Here is a 19842-nt window from a genome sequence, read left to right as displayed (position 1 = left end):
GAGTCTCGTAATCCATAGCAGCCATAGATATCCCAGAAACAATAACAGCAAATATATGTTCTTTGCTCGTGTCTCTGCGATGCGTTTGCAGTAGGCAAATTAAGATGAAAAGGGTAAGGCGTCCGTCTGTCTTCTCGAATGGCTGGGTGCTGAGCTCGTGCAACACTCGATCTTCTTTTGTTGGCGTTGCGTCTAATGGTTTACCGGGTGTGAGATTGAATTTCGCCGGAATTGTTGTTTGGAAAGCATTTCTGTAGCGGAATCTTTTGTCTACTAACATTATTAGGTCCAAATATGCCGATTGATGTTCTTTTATTATTTTCACATTTTTCTTTAGCAGATCGTAAGAGTTGCTAGTAAGGCGTATATGTAATTTACCCCCCCCCCTCTCTCTCTCTCCCTTGGGATATTATATATATTATATATATATATATATATATATATATATATATATATATATGTGTGTGTGTGTGTGTGTGTGTGTGTGTATATACCATATATTTTTATATATATATATATTATATATATATATATAAATATATATATAGTAAAATATATATATATATATATATATATATATAGTATATATTATAATAATATATAAAAAAAAAAAAAAAAAAAATATATGTATATACTACTACACACACACACACACAGCATATATATATATATAGCTATATATATATATATATATATATATATATATATATATCCCAAGGGAGAGAGAGAGGGGGGGGGGGGGTAAATTACATATACGCCTTACTAGCAACTCTTACGATCTGCTAAAGAAAAATGTGAAAATATAAAGAACATCAATCGGCATATTTGGACCTGATAATGTTAGTAGACAAAATACCGCTACAGAAATCTATATATATATATATATATATATATATATATATATATATATATATATATATCTATATATATATATATATATATATATATATATATATATATATATATATATATATATATATATATATATATCTTCTCAGCTGAACCTCCTCCAGCTGTTTATATCTTCAACGGCTAATTTTAAAATTGGTTTTGGCATATAATTTAGGGACGGATGCCCTCTAACCCTCCCCACATATCCGGGTTTTTGGTGAAATAATAAATATAAGCATTGCAGAACCACACACAACACTTACTCTCCATAGCGGATCCCTCCTACGCACATTCGTACTATTTATTTACATATAAAATTGTTAAAAGTTTCTTCAGTTGATGACACATTAAGTTCTAAGTTTTGCTTAGGGAACACCTAACTAGGACCCGAATAATGGGGTAGTTCTATTTAGGAAGAATACACTTTATCGTTGTTAATAATATAATAATAATAATAATAATAATAATAATAATAATAATAATAATAATAATAATAATAATAATAATGACTGTAGGTGGTAATAGAGGATTTTGAGAAATGTAACGATGGGTTATTAATAGACGTTTTGCCTTAAATAAAACACGAAGCACCTCCAGTCTGAGACCAATACTCCGAATAACGAAGGTAAAGGCCGGCATAAAGTTAGCAACTGGAGAGAGAGAGAGAGAGACCGAAGTTTAAAGAGAACTATTTTTAAAGTCTGAAGTAACGTGATTATCCCATACGATGATTTAAGTGGAAGTTTGAATTATAAGTGTCTCCTTCAGCATTGGAGAAAGAAGGACTGGTGAAGCAGTTAACCCTTGATTCTTTATGGTTTCAGGCAGAACCAATAGCTTTATCTAAACACATTTTTTCATATGTTGCAATACATTGAAAGGGGCTTAAGGCGGTGGTCTGAGTTATCAGTTTTACGAAGAGGCGTTTGGTTTGCCTGATACAGGATATATATAACTGTCAAAAAAAGCTTTCGATATACAGTGTTGAAAACACTCAATTGATTTTTGAACGATCGTTAAGGATGTGGAAACTTGATATTCCGTATCGTTTATCCAAAGAGTCGTCGGTATTGAATTGGAACAAATTGAGAAAGGTCTTTCATAAATTGCCCCATGTTCTCTTTGTATTCAGCGAACGGCAAAGGCTCCACGGCAGCATGGGGATGTTTATGGCGAGTTTTTTATGGCGTATCGTAAAAAAGACACATCACTTTTTCCCTAGAAATAATGGGACTTTTGGTTAATGGCACAATTATTTGCTTTCCTGAGAAAAGTAATGTCCCTGTTTGATTAGAGGCGACTGTTCTTTGAGTTCTATTTTCATAATGATATAAAGATCGTTGCATGTCGATTAGACAAATAGCCTATGAGATATTCATTTCCTTAAAGTTCTTTCAAGTGTAATAAAAAGTAGCAATGAACATCAGGTTTCTTGCGTAGATTATTCTACCGGTCTTGTGTATGGAAGTCGGACGTAGATTCACTTCTTTCAGTTACATTTTAGGATGTAATCACCTTTTGGTAAAGTCTGATGAGCAATTGCATGTTAGATAGAAAGACGGGCTTTTTCTCAAAGATTTACTGCTCCTCTGAATGGACGGTTTTTCAACTGGTTTTATTCAAAAGTACTACATAAGTATCTTTCATCCCATTTCTAGCGATGTTTTACATATATAGATTCAGAAGTTGAAAGAGATGTTTCGTGTTAATACCCGAGGTCACCTTCCATTAAGGGAATTTTGATTTGTATGTATGTATATGTATGTATGTGTGTGTGTGTACAGAGAAAAAGAGAGATTCATCCCACGGAATAAGTTTGCGGGGAATATTTTGACCAGTTCCTGAAATCCAATAGACGTAAAGGAAGTATTGGGTGACTATAGTAGATTCACATCAACCGTGCATTTGATGTCGAGGCCAGTCCCTCACGACGCTCCTCATTGGCTGTTGATAAGCCAATGACGGCTGGAAACTCTCAGTCTCTCGCGAGAGTTCACATGGGTAGGATCTATGTTCCACCTCTCCTGAGGTATACGTCTTTCAGGAGAGGTGGAACTTACATCCTGCCTATGTGAACTCTCGAGAGAGACTGAGAGTTTCCAGCCCTCTGATTGGCTTGTCAACAGCCAATCAGGAGCGTCGTAAGGGACAGGCCTAGACATCAAATGCACAGTTGATGTGAATCTACTATAGTCAACTATGGTGGGTTTCAGCTAGGTTGAAGAGAGACGGGCGCGGAATTAGCGTCCCCTTCCCACAAAGACTTGCTGACAATTGGATGTACGAACAAATCACCCGTCTGGGAACACCTTTTCAAGTGGGGATATATATATATATATATATATATATATATATATATATATATATATATATATATATATATATATATATATATGTGTGTGTGTGTGTGTGTGTGTGTGTGTGTGTGTGTGTGTGTGTGTGTATACCACCGACAGTAAAACGTTGACAACGATTAGTCTCTCGTCAGAAATTTAACATTAAGAGAATTAGACAAATTAAGGCGAGACATGCAAGAATTTGGAACATTTCAAATACCAAAAACTTTTCTTTACGGGAAGGAGGGAGATAACTGGGGAAGTCGTTAGTTGCAAAAAAAGACCATTTTACGTGTGATAAATTTAAGCCTAAAAGGCGCGGCATGGAACAACAATTTATTGAATGAAGCAAAAACAATATTGCAGCTTCTATAATGAGAAGTTGAGGTCGATCCATATGGCAAAAACTCTACTGTGTGTGGACAGATAATTATTAATCCTTGTCTACCGCTTCTTCAGTCTTTCCCAGCACAAATATTTCTGGCCGGAAAAGCGACAGGCAGCGTTTTATACCTCTCTCTCACACTGCAAAAGCTTTTGCTTCATAGCTCGATCTCAGCTTCTTATCACAGCAGCTGCAATATTATTTATGCTTCATACATATAAGCATCATATAACGAATTTTGTTCCAAACCGTGTCTCTTTGGGGGTTGAGTTTATGTGCCATTTTGTATCTGACCAATTCACCAGCTATTTCCTTCTTTCCCTTAGTGAAAAGCTTGGCAATGTCTGTACATGGTGCATCACTATACCGTGACATGAAATAATGGGTTAAAAGCAACAATAATGTATATGAGACTGTACTTTTAAAATTAAAAAAAAAAAAAAAAAAAAAAAAAAAGAGCTTTCGACTGTGTACACAACGGTCCTCTCAGCAAACTGAATAAAAATACTTGTTTTTTTAAGTAAAACAAATAATTTTACTCACTCTGCTGAAGAACACCGTTGTGCAAACAGGAGACAGCTCCGTTTTTTTTTTAACTGTTTTGTATTTTAAAAATTACAGTCTCGTATACATTATCATAACTTTTATTGCCTCTCCTCTACAGACGTTCTGAGCATCTGAACTGCTCCAAATGATCTCCTTAATTTTTGTAATACCCTAAATTTTAATTTCCTGGCGAGAAATTGAACACTTCGCAAAGTCTCTTATCATACTGAACCGTCTCTCAGATTTTCCAATCGTGTTCCTGAATTTAGGAAAATATGATTTTTATAAATAAGTATTTTTCAGTCATAAAACTTTCATCCTGACACAATTTCAATACTTTCATGATTTTATGGATGTTGCATAAAGCATGCCCTTGCCTAATTCAGATTTTAGTCACCATGGAATTCGGGAAAAATGCAGTGTCCTCGTGAGTACCCTTAGATTCTTTAGTAGTACTACATGTGGCTTCTGAATAGTTGTTCTGTGAGGTATTTAGATATTAGATAACCAACCTTCTTAAGGAATATTAATTAAAGTCTGCCTGACACTTTTGCACTGGGGTATTCAATTCCTGCATAGGGACTATCAGACTTTTCTTCAGATGCTATCTTATGTTTCAGTCTTCTCTTGGCTGTTTTTTCGAATATCGATATTCTGTTCTGTGGACGTTGGCTATGCAACAATTGTAATATTTCGTTGGATACTACTACATACTACTACCACTACTAATAATAATATTAATAGTAATAATGGTATTTTTTTTTATTATTATTACCTCTTTGGTTTTTGTTACTTGAAAGAAAACATTTGCATTTAGGCAATTTTTTTTTGCTATGACAAGCGGAAGCATTGCATGTTTTACTCTGTCCGTCTGCATTTATAAAATAAATAGAGACGCACTGTCCTTTCAAAGGCAAGCAATGTTAGTTCACAGTAGCCAGGGGTGGAAGCTCCTTCGGTGCTGTTTGTTTCCCTTTTGTGTATCGAAGTCCTTGTCCTTAAAGGGGTACCTCTGATCCAGATAATCGCAGATGCAGCGAAACTCGAAGTGCATCACTACCACTTGGGCTGCAATAGAGCGGATAGAGCGACTATCCTGGTGTTTTAATTAGTCGGGTTCGGTGCTGGTGACCATAGCCGTTGGCTGATTGATTGGTTTATCTTCTAAAACTGGCGTCACAACACTTACTATGAGATTCAGGGCCTCTGTAACACGGTTTTTTCGCAATAACTTTTTATCTATGCATTTCATAAATATAACGCTTATTCAGAATACACATTATATCTACACATAAATTTTGACTGTAGTCTGCATTACGTAGGTTTAATAAATTTGGTACTTATAATGTAAAAGTGACTTGTTTTGAAGACGGGCCAACTTACTCAGAGAAAAGGTTTCGAACGTACTCGTTACGTAACTTATGACAGCATTTCTTCCCTCTTTCTCGATGGATGATTGGCTATACGTAACGAAGGCTACACCTCTGGCAACAATGACATAAAAATGTAAATACAAGCAAAGCAGTACACCTTTATGACCTCTGAAACCTCTCCACTGATAATTGTAATAATGAACAAACCAACAAAATATGTTAATAAATACAAAAACACTTCGATTATTAGTCTAACTCCCAAAATAAGTGTCCTAAGAAATTATAATCTACTTTATAGGTCACAATCAGATTGACAAGATGTAGGGAATAATTGAATTGGTAATTTTCAAAAACATAGAAGACAAGCTTGATTTGATAATTGCTATATCCAATGTCGAGCCATTTTTAATTATTGGCTATCTACCTATTTACTAAAACAAAAAACGAAAAAAGCCGTTACCGCAATTTGGCTTTGAACCTTCATCAATAATTATCGTCAGAATGATGACTTCATGAGGCTCCACCCACTTTGGCCAAATTATAATTCAGGATAACACTGAAGGCTATCATGGGCATTGTTGGATTAGAAAATTTAACTTCTGGCTATAAAAACTAATTTCTCTAGTAGTTGCAAGAAATGCTAAATGATCCTCAAGGATCCCAGCAGGTGGCCTAAACGTTTAATTTATGTATATTACTGCTATTACTACAGTAGTATTACTACGCTAGTACAGATACCCCACCCACATCTATGTATCGTTCCGCCATTCATAAAGTCTTTGTCATGGCCACGGGCTTTCTCTTGACTGTAAAAAGTTGCAAGTCGTAAGACAAATGCAGTTTTGCAACCACGGGGAAAATTCCAAATCCTGCTAGCCATTATTGACTGCTATGGGTTTCAGAGCCGATGGAATAAGGTGAATAAGTTTCTGTGGTGGATGGGCGGGGCAACATTTCGTCAAATGTTGTTTACCTTGCTTACGTAATGAATGTTTTTCGACTCTTGGCTCGTAATCATTGGCCATGGCATCGGCCGGATAATTTTTACTCTATAAAAATTAAAGCTATCAGGTTTAGGTCATTGATAATGTGCTAAAATTGTGTGTGGTTGTAAAATATACATATGTCAACTTTCAGCAACATCCGATGCTTTGATAAGGAGCAAAGTTCAAAAAACCGTGTTACAGAGGCCCTGAATCTCATAGTAGGTTATTGACGCCGACATAGTCGTTGAGAAAACGGATTACGTGTACAGTAAAATGTCTGTCGTTTGTAGGGGCCTTTAGAAATAAAATTCATTTAAATTACTTTGGCGTTATTTCACAAGAATTATGAATATATGTGAAAGTAGAAATATATAAAAAAAAAAACGCTCTTATATTATGTAAACATACAGAACTTATCTCGGAGATAGTTTATATTTTTTTTAACAAATTATCACGAAAAGGTCTGTGGCCGAAAGGCATATGGTAGTTATCGCTTTTTCTTTTCAGTTATTTATTTTTGTGTTTGCTTTCAGTGACAAATTTTATTAGTTTGTTGGTTTGCAAGAATTATGTACTGTACAGTGCAAGAATTATGCAGAGCTTTAGAATTATGTACAGCGCTAGAATTATATACATTGGAAGAATCATGTACAGCTACAGTTTACAGACCTGTCCACACTAGGAAACATTGTTTGCAAACACTTTTTACCGTATATTTGTTTCCCATCCAGAATGGAAAACATTTAGTGTTTCTATATACATGCATATATGTATAATTACACATGTGCAATGCATCTATATGTATACATATATATGTATATATTTTCAATTTCGCCAGAAGCAAGTCAGTATGACATTCTCCTTTTTCCAAAAACTTCCTCATTACCCATCTCTTTTTCTTTCTCCTCTCCCTCCTTGAGTGCATTAAAATAGTCTAGTAGAATACAGAGGCTACTGCACCGGCAAGCATCCTGACGACAGCTGAGGTCTGGGCAGGAAACATTGTTTGCAAACAGTACGGAAACTGTTTGCAAAAAGTTTGCAAACTGTTTGCAAATATTGTTCGCAAACTTTGTTTCCAAACGGTGTTTCCTAGTGTGGACAGGCCTTTGCAAGTCAAACGCAAAAGCAAGTAAAAATAAAAAATATTTACCCTGGAAATCCCTTCGGTTTACGCCCGTGCGTAATTATTTGTGTAACTGTAGAAAACATTCAGAGACTCAGTGCAGAAGTGAGCTTAGAGTTTTTGCGAGTCTCGAGGGAAAACGTAAGTTGCAAGGCAATCCCCACACAGTCCTCCGCTGGCAAGGAAGAAATATAGAAAGGAAAGCCTGTGGCGCTGAGTTCGAGAGAAATGAGATAAGTTGTTCGGGCCAAATTCTCCAGTGTGAGAAGCCTCAGACACCCGGAATCGGAACTTACGGAATGTATTCCAAAGTTGTGGTTTTAAGCCCGATAAAGGAAAGTTGAGGAGCTCGGAATGTTTTCGAAAGAATTTTTGTCCCTTATGATGGAAGAAGTGTTGAGAGTCGAGAAAAAACTTATTTAAGAATAGTTGATTTTTTTTTTTTCCTAGAGAGATAAAAAAAAAACAGTCCGTACATAGTAAAACAAAGAAATACGTTATATTAATTATTCAAATGTTTAGCAGTAGCAGACAAGTCATTTCTTACTTTTTTCTCTTTCATTTTATCCTTATTTCCTGTAAACAACCTTCCATTAGAGGCCAGCTGTCTTACCCGTCGTAAATGAGAACAAGAACCGGTATTCATTACAAACATTTCTCTACCCTGTTTTGGTTCTGCACTAATTGATTTCGGATACGGCTGCCATTTGTAGCTTCTACTGCTACTACTAAAACTAAATTATGATTCTTCGGCGATGAAAGGGAAACAGGAAGAAGAACAAGAAGAAGAATCTTTTAAGCGGAAAACTAGGGCAGAATTTATTCCGAAGAAAAATTGTGGAGGAATCTTCCCGAGACAAGCGAAGAATAAGAGGCAATTCTTTGTCTTTGGAAGAGCCGAGTGGTATTATGGCTCGCTATATCCGCTGCCTACACGAATAGATAAGAGACTTTTGATGGAAATTTGCCATTAAATGGAGGCAGCCAGATGGAAAGTTATATTTCCAGCCGGACAGTGGGAGTTGTGAATATGTGTCAAGCTGCGTTCGGTCTGTAATTCAGGCCAGGGAGTTTATTTACACAAACTCTTGATAGGAATGATTAGTTTATATTATAATATGCGCCTGGATTTTATTTAAGTAGTTTCATTCATTTAAATTGTTTTGTTATTCTTTTTGCTGTAATTTAACTTCTTTTTATATTTACTGGATCATTTATCAAGACTTATTCTAGCATTTACCCTGCATTTTGTCGGATGATAACACCGCGCGCTATAAATTGCCTGCCCATTTTCAGTGTAATAAAAATAAAGCCACATTCCCAAAAGTAATAACCACTTCGAAAGAAAAATTATAGGACGTTTTCATAAACGCAGAAACATTTCAGCTGTTCTTAGTCTTCTGTTTTAAGATCACGCGTTTCTTTTTAGGTTATTTTTTTCAGTGGTTACGGAGATAAGCCAAAGCTATTTCGGAGAACAGGTTAATACCTTAACGAGTAGCATTAAAGGTTATAGATGCAAATCAAGCTGAGTCTCTCTCTCTCTCTCTCTCTCTCTCTCTCTCTCTCTCTCTCTCTCTCTCTTTCAAATATACAACAAATAGTGGGAAAGAAGTTAATTGTAACCTAAAGGTAAAAAAAAACGAATACAAGACCGAAAATCCCAATAAAAGCAGAGAATTCCAATCTCTTATATGAGGAACTGATCAAATGAATTGACTTTCGAGTTTGGAATGATTTTGCAACGGTTTTCCAATGTTTTTGCAAAGGTTTTGCAATGGTTTTACGAGGGTTTTGCATTGCTTTTGCAAATGATTCTATGGCTTTGCAACGGTTTTGCAATGGTTTTACGAGGGTTTTGCATTGCTTTTGCAAGTGTTTCTATGGCTTTGCAACGGTTTTCCAATGGTTTTGCTAGGATTTTGTAATGGATTTGCAATCAATTTGCAACGGTTGTGAAATGGTTTTGAAACTGTTTTCAATGGTTTTGCAAAGCCTGAGGTTTTGCAACGAGATCCCTTGAGTGAGGGCGGAGCACATTAAAGAGGTTCTCGTGATCAGTACCAGAGTTGAATTTGAAAACGAAGTAGTCGGATTCAGTCAACTGACGCTTATATATTACATTACTTACTAGCTGAATGCTTATGATAATATAGGCTTGTGCGCCCACTTTTACTTTACCTCCGTTCCCACTTCCTTTCTTCCCTCTAGCTGTCCAACCACCCCAACTTTCTTTTTTCTATTCTCTTAAGTACTGAATAGCTGGAAGCGCCCCAGTGCTTGGCTTCATAGCCAAAGTTTCACAAATCTCATTTAATATACCAAGTTGCTCAAGTAGTCTAAAGGGTAGGAGAGGAATAAAGGTCGATTGATCCTTGTGTAACTGAGATTCATTGTTCATTATTACGGTCCCCATCGTGGGATTTTTGAAGTGTATTTGATTAAGTAGAACTTTTCCAAATAGGACTAAGGATCACTCCGGTGAAAGACATTCTATGGGGTTTGCTGTACACTATAGCCTCCGTATCTTCCACGTCTGGAGGTGTTCTTAAGCATATGTGCTTTTGCTTGTTTATCAATTAAGTAATTAATTAATTTGTTTATCATAATGTCTGTTTTATCCATCTTCATTTAAAGTGATCTCTGCTTTTTGTTCTTTGCTCTTGGTTCCCCAGTTCCTAGGTAGCATGTGGACATTTTATTTTGTGCAAGATTAATTGCAAGCCCATGGCGTTTTAGGTCATTCCGTAAGAATGCAGGCAGTAGGTATGTACGAGCGATAATATTAATTTGACAATAGTAATACTCAAACAGCCAATTCCCTCTTATTTCCATAGCTACGCCATTGTTACATTTAAAATGATTACTAGTTTATTGCCTGTAAAATTCAGCAAAATTTTTCCTTGAAATTTGTTTGTATCTTTTCACAGAGTTACCTCTCTATGTGCGTGTGTGCCTGGATGTGTGTGCGTGTGTGTGTGCGTGTTTGCGTGTGCGTGTGGCGTGTGAGAGCACGAGCACGCTAAAGCCGCCTCCGGCGTTTCATTACGAAGACTTATGACGACAAGAATTGAGACCGAGAAATTTTAGGATTGCTCGGGGATTTCCCTCGGCGGCCTCTTTTTCTCATGATATTGATAAATCACCGAAATCCGAGTTCCTGAAAGCGACGGCGGTTGCAGCAGGGGAGCCGCCGAGAGGACAAGGGTACCGGGAATCCTCCCGACTGCTCTGTTCGTATTTGGTTCCCTTGCGACCTGAGGAGTTCAGATTCATAATACGTGGACTAAAATCTGAATGGAAGGTCGCATCGCCTTGAGAAATTCCCTAATTGGTTCGAACGCTTGCAACATCCACATTTCATTCTCCTAACATGAGTAATGTTGTGATATTCCTTTTGGTATCTGAGCTTATATATCCTGCTGCTCATAGGAAGAACGTCATGATTATATGTTCATATTAATATTACCGTTTGCGAAGAAAAGAAGCACTTTTTTATTGTGGTGGGCTGCAGAAAGATCTTAAATGATTTATGGAAGGAACATTTGATCTCGGTGTTGAGTATATCAACGAAAATTAAACACACTAAGTGATAAAAGTTTCGTAAAGAAAAAAACAACTTTAGTTGCCACGAAAACCCAGGTATTTCTTTGAAGACCACCAGTAACACCCACAGTGGCTCCCACTCGACTCTGAGTGGAAATTACGGCTGCTCTTTTAAAAAGAATTTCCAGTTAAGTGAATTTAAAGGCGAAACCATTGAACAGAATTCCGACAACTTTATTGAATTCGAGCTCTCATTTTGAAAGGTTATATCCAGAACATCGTTATTGCCTCGAAGAATAGGGTTTCATTCTAAAGAAGGTTATGACTTTCTGCGATTAGTCGGGTCAGTGTTATTTGTGATGTGCACAACTTAGAAATTGAATAATGTGTTTGTTGTAAATTACAACGATATGATTTTCCATTGCAAAACAAAATTACTACACTACTTTCCATGTCAGTAGTGTTATGCATGAAATTAGGAGAAAGGAGCGGCGTGGTTTCCGATTTGAATATTGAATAACTTTACGTGTTCTAGCATTACATTACTCATATTTTATTATCATAGTATAATAATGGGTTATGTTTTTCTCCAGTGAACAATTATGATAAGATACGATCATTCTAAAGGGAACATCCATGGAGGTCTAAATGATCCCTCCTTTCACAACACGATAATAGCTTTCTTCATTTCCTTATACATTGAAGTTGTTGTTATAATATTAGATCAGTCTAAACATATTCTGAATAGGGACTAAATTTTGAAAATGGTATATCGCATGTGATTAATTTTAGGAAGCGAGAATAATTTTCACAATCTTCATTTAGCACCTGATTCTCATTTTTCAGTTTTACAAGATGGTTCTTAGTTACAAGCGCACATACACATTTATTATTGTTTTATTTGCCAGCAGAGAAATGGGAATAATACCCAGTAGTAGTTCGTGAACTGCCATTCTAATACAGGTCTACAAGGCTCTGTTAGTTGAGTTTCGTATTCATGCGATAGTTATGCAAAGTGCCTCAGGTTTTAGGTATCTTCATCATAATTTAATCATTGAAAAATCGTTCCATAGCAATTAATTCCCATTACTGATACGATTTTTGTTCTTTTGAAAATGTAGACTTTAGTAGATAGTGACAGTGAAATCAAAATTCGGCTAAAAAGTACTCTTATTTGCTTGGGCGGTAAGAAAAAGTACAAATTGGATTACACATTCTATTGTTTAAGAGCTGAGGAACATCACCGGACACTTGTTTTATATATATATATATATATATATATATATATATATATATATATATATATATATATATTATAGAAAAATAAATAAAAGATAGGGGAAAGACCTGATCACGAGTAAGTGTATTTCAAAATTCTAGAAAATAAAAGACAAAAGTATAATAAATCTTTTCATTCGAATGGAAATCTGCGACAAAATTGAAAGTGTTCTATAAAGAGCAATTCAGTGAAGTGGAGGGCACGAAAACCTTAAAAATGGCAAAGATATAATCTTCTTCTTCCCAGCTTTTTCCCATTTTTATATTATATCTTTATATGGCAAAGATATAATATCTTACGCTTACTATTAAAGAGGATGGATGGAGGCGGATTAAGAGAAATTTCTCTCACAACTTTCATTAAGCCAGGAGAAAGTAGAGAGGTAACTGATTGCTGCTAGATCCGAAGAAATCCAGATGAAGTGAGAGAGAAAATGAGGAAGGAGATTGGCTTTCCACAGTGTAGCCAGTTCGACATCAACTGCAATAAATTTTGTGATCATGTCTTCACACCATTGTTTTACACACGCACACACACATATAAATATATATGTATATATGTATGTTATATATTATGTATAGTATGTATTTGTAGTATATGTGTGTGCGTACATATATGTATATTCATGTAATTAAGTATGTATGTATATATACATACATATATATATACATACTAGTATACATGCCCGTTTACGTTCTCGGGCAATTATAATAATACATTACACTGAAATTTAAACATTAAATTTACATTCCAGAGGATTCGCGCAGTTCGTGAGCATTCCGTAGAGTCAGGCAGAAACTGAACATTATTTCTCGTTATTAATCAATCATAATATATGGTTTGGTTCAACTCGTCATTTTGATCAAATATTCAGGTATTCTAGGTTAAAAAAAGTATTGCTAAATATTTAAAATAACACTAAAGCGTGACCCAATTTCATGGTTGGACGTAGGAGGGGACCCATTGACAAATTTAAAGAAAATAGTTAAAAGATGTTTCTTACGTTGACATTCCTTTCTTTATATTTATATATATGTGTATATACATACATACTTTATTTATGCATACGTATGCATGTGCTAAATATATGTACACGCGTACATACACACACACACACACACACACACACACACATATATATATATATATATTATATATATATATATATATATATATATATATATGTATATATATGATATATATGATATATATATATATAATATATATCATATAATATTATGTATATATAAATATAATATATATATATATATAGATAATATATATATATTATATATATATTAACAGCGAATATAATATATATATATATATATATATATGTTATGTATGTATATATATATATATATATATATATATATATTATATATATATATGCTAATTATTATTTTTGATGCTTGTGTTAAGTTTTGTCTCAGATCTTTTTGCGGTTTTATGTTTCTATTTCTACGATAAATTTCCTCGAGCAAGATGTTTATTCAGTGACTAGCGTGACTTTCTCCCACTTAGATTTTTGTATAGTTTTACGATTTACCAACAAAAGAGAGAATTGGGCTAAACGCTCTGTTCCCCCCAAAATGGAAAGACTTTATTGAGCAAACACAGACGATCTCCTTTATAGATCACATGACGTCACAGCTGTCGTATGGGTGTGGCAAATCTTGCAACACTGGTGGGTGTCTGCTCTCTCTCTCTCCTTCCCTCCTCTCTCTCTCGTCTCTCTCTCTCTCTCTCTCCTCTCTCTCTCCTCTCTCCTTCCCCGGTCTGGCAGGATAATTCTTTATTTGTTCTCTCAAATGTACAATCATGGCATTAGTCACTCAAAGTACCATCTTATATCATTATAATTAAGCGAATTCATTCATTATAACAAAAAAATTTCATTTGGTTTTGTTTTACATCCCGTATTCTCGCCATTTACTGATTATAATGAGTGAGTCACGTATATGAAATTTTGTGCACCTCTGCTTTAATCATTATCTGGTGGGGTTCTTTACAGGCTGCTGCTAATGTTAATAACATTTGCACGACCACGGAATATATTTTGTGTGAATATTCGTGCCCTTGTTCTAAGGGGTCCACAATAATAAAAAATGTTGCGAGTTCGTGTATAATTTTAAGACTCTTTACAAAAAGCTTTCGAACCCTTCCCTGGGTTCATCTTCAGTCCAAATAAACGATTAGGCACATCATGTACTAAGGTGAATTTAAAAATAAAAAAACAATAGTCGCTGAAGATTGTTGACACCGGTCGTTTTCTCGTTTAAGGACCAGGTGATGAAGAAAGAGGGCGGTTAACTCCAACTAAGTGATTTCCTCTCCCCTATCAATCCTTCTAGCTGCAATTCTGTTAGATTATACACGAACTCGCAACATTTTTTATTATTGTGGACCCCTTAGAACATTATATATACTCTCGCGATAGAGAGTTTTTCCCAACTAATTCTTGCCCTTTTTGTAGAGAAGGGAGAACCCCCTGCCGCAAAATTTTAATGTTGCTGGTACTTTTTATGGAGCTGGTTCATGGTTGGGGTCGTCTTGTGAATTACCTGTCTCATCCGTCAATTAATGTTGAAGTTTTCAAATCATTACAATATTGTGGCGTGGCGTGGTTGATAGAAGTTCACTCTCGACGAGGTTCGGAAGTCACGTAAAGCCGTTGGTCACGTTGCTGAATAACCACTGGTTCCATGCAACGTAAAAACACCATACAGACAAACAAACAATATTGTTTTCTTTGGAGAGGTAAACTTCAAACTTCAAATATTTTATCTATAGACGGTAAGGATTCATGGTTTTATATGGTGGACCAGGGGTCAAGGTCAAAGTGGTATTTAGAGGTCAGAGGTCAAACAGGAATTTGCCACTGTTTGGAACATGTTGTTTCAGACACAAATCTAATTATTGTTGCTGTCTGGCAGATGTATCCCATGTCTTTAGAAAGCAAACATCTGTAAGGGTTAATCGTCAATCCTTCTTTAAGCAACAAAGATGGCTTCCTCTTTCTTTTAGATGTTAATAGATTACGTACTTGACATCTGAAACAATATTGATGTTTTTGGTTTTAAATTTTGAGATAGGAGCGTGAACAGTTCAAATGAGTTGAATTGGGTAGAGAATCCCCCCACCCCACTTTTTTCGTTAAAATAAATTCGTTTATGGCATCGATGGCCATTTTCGTTGTTACGCCTACTTATGTTACTAACTCAATTAGTCGGCAGTTGTTAAATGACTGTTACGTGGTCTTTTTCATTTTAAAAATACGTAGGTAGAGTTATATATATATATATATATATATATATATATATATATATATATATATATATATATATATATATATATATAAGTCTATCACATTACCGTGATTCATATACATATATCGAACTACAAAATGTCCTTTAATATCTAATTCGCTCTACCTCGGAATTAATATATTTTCATATATGCTTAACCGAGGGGGAATTTATTAAGCGATAATAGAATTAGCAATCGACAGGCGCGAACCAGCGACCTCCCAATTCCAGGACTGGCAGTGAAGCCTTAAACCACCCCGACACCGGGGCTTCACTGCTAGTCCTGGAATTGGGAGGTCGCTGGTTCTCGCCTGTCGATCGCCAATTCTATTATCGCTTAATAAATTCCCCCTCGGTTAAGCATATATGAAAATATATTAATTCCGAGGTAGAGCGAATTAGATATTAAAGGACATTTGTAGTTCGATATATATATATATATATATATATATATATATATATATATATATAATATATATATATATATATATATAAATATATATATATATATATATATATATAATATATACTATATATATATAGTATATATATATATATATATATATATATTATATATATAATATATATACACACACATATATATATATATATAGATATATATATATATAAATGGAATTTATGAGTTATGGTAATAGAATTTTCTTTTAAGAGACTTAGAAAGAGCCCTTCTGTTAGGAATCTTTTCATTATATATCTGAGAAAGAATCTCATTGCTTAGTATATAACGGAGTCTGGCGATTTCAAACATTTTTAAAGTAACTTTTCTGTAAAATGGGGGAGATTATAACTAAAGAGAGTCAAAAAGCATTACATTGCAATTGGATAATGAATGATTACCTAGCAGTTTTATAATAAATAGGAATGCTCTCTTTAATTAGGAAGTGATTGAGGTCGAACCGTTTTTCAGTAGCCTATGATCAATGAAGAAATGGGCACTTTAGTCGAATTCCAATATTATGACTTCATGATTATTACCTTTATCAAAAGTGTTTGCGGAATTTTAGAGCAATTCGCAAGTGGTTAATGATGCCAGCTGACCTGACCTAGAACTACCAGAGAGGTCACATACCTGTATATATGCGACTTCAGTAAGTGTACTTGCGCTACATAAGTGATGAAGGTCGCAGTTTGATTGATTGATGCAAAAAAGTACCATGGCGTCACAATACCTTAGGTCATCGACGTATTCCGGAGTTTACTTTTTGCTTTAATGATTCACGACATTCTCCGTTAAATTTGCATTCATTTGATTACTTTGAATACGATTACTATAAGATATAAATAATTAGGTTATGTGCATAAATGTCCCTATTTATTTTATTTGTTGCTCTAAAGAAAGAGATAAACCAAACTGACTCGATGTAGAGTACTACTCATCTGGTGTAAGTTACGTGAACCCCCAAGTTTCATAGTTACTGTCGTAAAATGACTTTTAGAGAGGAATCCTGGAATACCAAGCTTCTATATGTCCTATAACAACTTCAGTAGGGGTTGTCCTCTAATGCCCAGCTGTCTTCTGGCATAGGAAGTAACGCCTACACAAACGAAAGAGCCGTATCGATGCTTGAATATGCATTTGTTTATTGTGCCTAACGATGATAGCTGTTAGGAACGTGACTTTTAACTGTAAGCAGAGCTGGGATTTTCAACCACAGAAACAAATTTTACCTACTATAGTAGACTCACATCAACAACCGGGTATCTGATGTCTAGGCCAGTCCCTTACGATGCTCCTGATTGGCCGTTGATGAGCCAGTCACAGAGCTGGAAACTCTCAGTCTCGAGAGAGAGTTCACATAGGCAGGATGTATGTTCTACCTCTCCTGATGGACACGTTTGAAAGACGTATCCCTCAGAAAAAATGAAAGATACATCCTGCCTATGTGAATTCTCACGAGAGACTGAGAGTTTCCAGCATTGTGATTGGCTTATCAACAGCAAATCAGGAGCGTCGTAGGGGACTGGCCTGGACATCAGGTCCACCGTTGATGTGAATCTACCATAGGAGTCTGCACTAGCAGCTCACTTCCTTGGTTATTTTGAAACTTGCATTTCAAAGTGATATAGTTCCGTAGATATATTGAGTATATAGTTGTCTATTTTCCTGTAGTAGGGGTCATATGTCAGCAATACGTCTCCCTATTCATGTGCTAAACTGAAAATAAAGTAACTGGCAGAATATGGTGTAACTGATTGCCCGATAGTTGCATACAGGGAGAGGCAGGGCAAATGTGTGTTAAACCTGGATTCTGCTGTAACCCACGCATTGAGAACACTGTAGTCGAACTCATCTTTCTTTTGGCACTTGAAAGCATATGCGTCATTACCGCCAACACTGATGGGATCCGAATCCAATTGACATTTGCTCTCATAGAGAGAGAGAGAGAGAGAGAGAGAGAGAGAGAGAGAGAGAGATATGCGCAGGAGCATGCCCTAGAATGACCTTCCTCCTACGTTCATCCTCCCACTGCCTGCAAAGGTCAAAAGCAATCTGTATAAAAGAATAAAAGATTCTCTCTTTGGTTTATCTTGCTTCTACGATTTCTAAAGGAAAACTGTATAGTGGGACATACAGTGCAATGAAAAGTTTGTATAGAATGAAAGACATATCAAAGAGGAAATTGCACAGGGAGTTATTATAAGGATAAGTAATCTGCTTAATACTTGATGTTCACTACACTTACGTGGAAGCGCGTGCTTGCAAAAACGTTTTATGCAAATATTATCATAACGAAATATCACATTTTACGGAGTTCACTTTCCCTTAGGAATAACTTACAGTAAATTTAACACGACTATGTTCAGCAGAGTCGACATCAACTAAAACTCGCCTCCATCTTGGAATGATGTCTCTGCTCTTGATCTGGAGTGTGATTGGCATAGACTGCACACTGGAGAGGTTGCTGCTGTCGATTTTCCAGAAACCGAGGATGTGTACTCAACAGTACTTCATGAAGTTTAGAAAGGACATTCAGGATAATGGCATTTGTGAGTGGTTCGATAAGGATGGAGTCATTCCAAGGTATCAGAATATGTCTGCTGGTACTGCTTCCAGGATACAGGAATCGTTAGATGAGACCCTAGTCAACTCCTTTCATATAGCAAGGGCTAAGTTCAATGTTCCAATAGCGGCAGTCTTGCCGGGAAAGTGGGCTCAGGGATATGCTTTACTGACAGTCCCATCTGTCCCTCCCTCTTAAAATATCCAAGTTAATGTGTATCGGGTCATCCAGGAGCCTCTCTTCTTTGTTGGAATCACAGCAAAATAGTTTCCATCGCTTTTTGGATGCCCAACCCCTCACCCTGTCCATATTTCACCCCTGTGGCAGACTCCTACCTCAGACTCTGGATATACAAAGTAATATTTTTTACATTTTTCTACCAGCGAGAGAGTCAACAGAGGGTCAATTCTAGGCAATAAGGAGGGGCAATGCTAGATTGGATATTGTTTTCAAGTAACCACCCTAGAATTACTTTCTTAGGATATCATGCTATCAGGTGTATATATATAATATATATAATATAATAATATATATATATATATATTAATTATATATATATATATATATATATATATATATATATACATATATATATATATATATATTATATATGATATATATATATATATATATATATATATATATATATATATAATATATATCTAATAAAAGGAGCCCATAAAACACCAAAATGTAGCGAGAAAAGTACTATATTTCAGAGACTGCTGTCTCTCTTCTTCAAGTATGTGAATGAGAAAAGTTTACAGAAAAGGTGGTATTTTATACCAAGAGATCCGTCCACAAGTAAGCCAATTTAGGTCACCTCCGCTGATAATCTTCCTTTAATCTTCTTAAACGTTGGTTGAATGAAAACTTCGTTGACGACATCTGAAACCCACGCGCCTTTTGAGATGTTCATTACCTGCTTCTCTTTTATTAAGGCCGATTCCATCATTTGACTCTTGTACCGGCAGTTGCTGCTATAAATTACACGTGACAAATTCCAGTTTATTGTATGGTTATGTTCATTTATATGGTTGAAA

Source organism: Macrobrachium nipponense, chromosome 7 (genome assembly GCF_015104395.2).
Source record: "Macrobrachium nipponense isolate FS-2020 chromosome 7, ASM1510439v2, whole genome shotgun sequence".
Classification (NCBI taxonomy): domain Eukaryota; kingdom Metazoa; phylum Arthropoda; class Malacostraca; order Decapoda; family Palaemonidae; genus Macrobrachium; species Macrobrachium nipponense.
Note: the sequence above shows the minus strand (reverse complement) of the source record.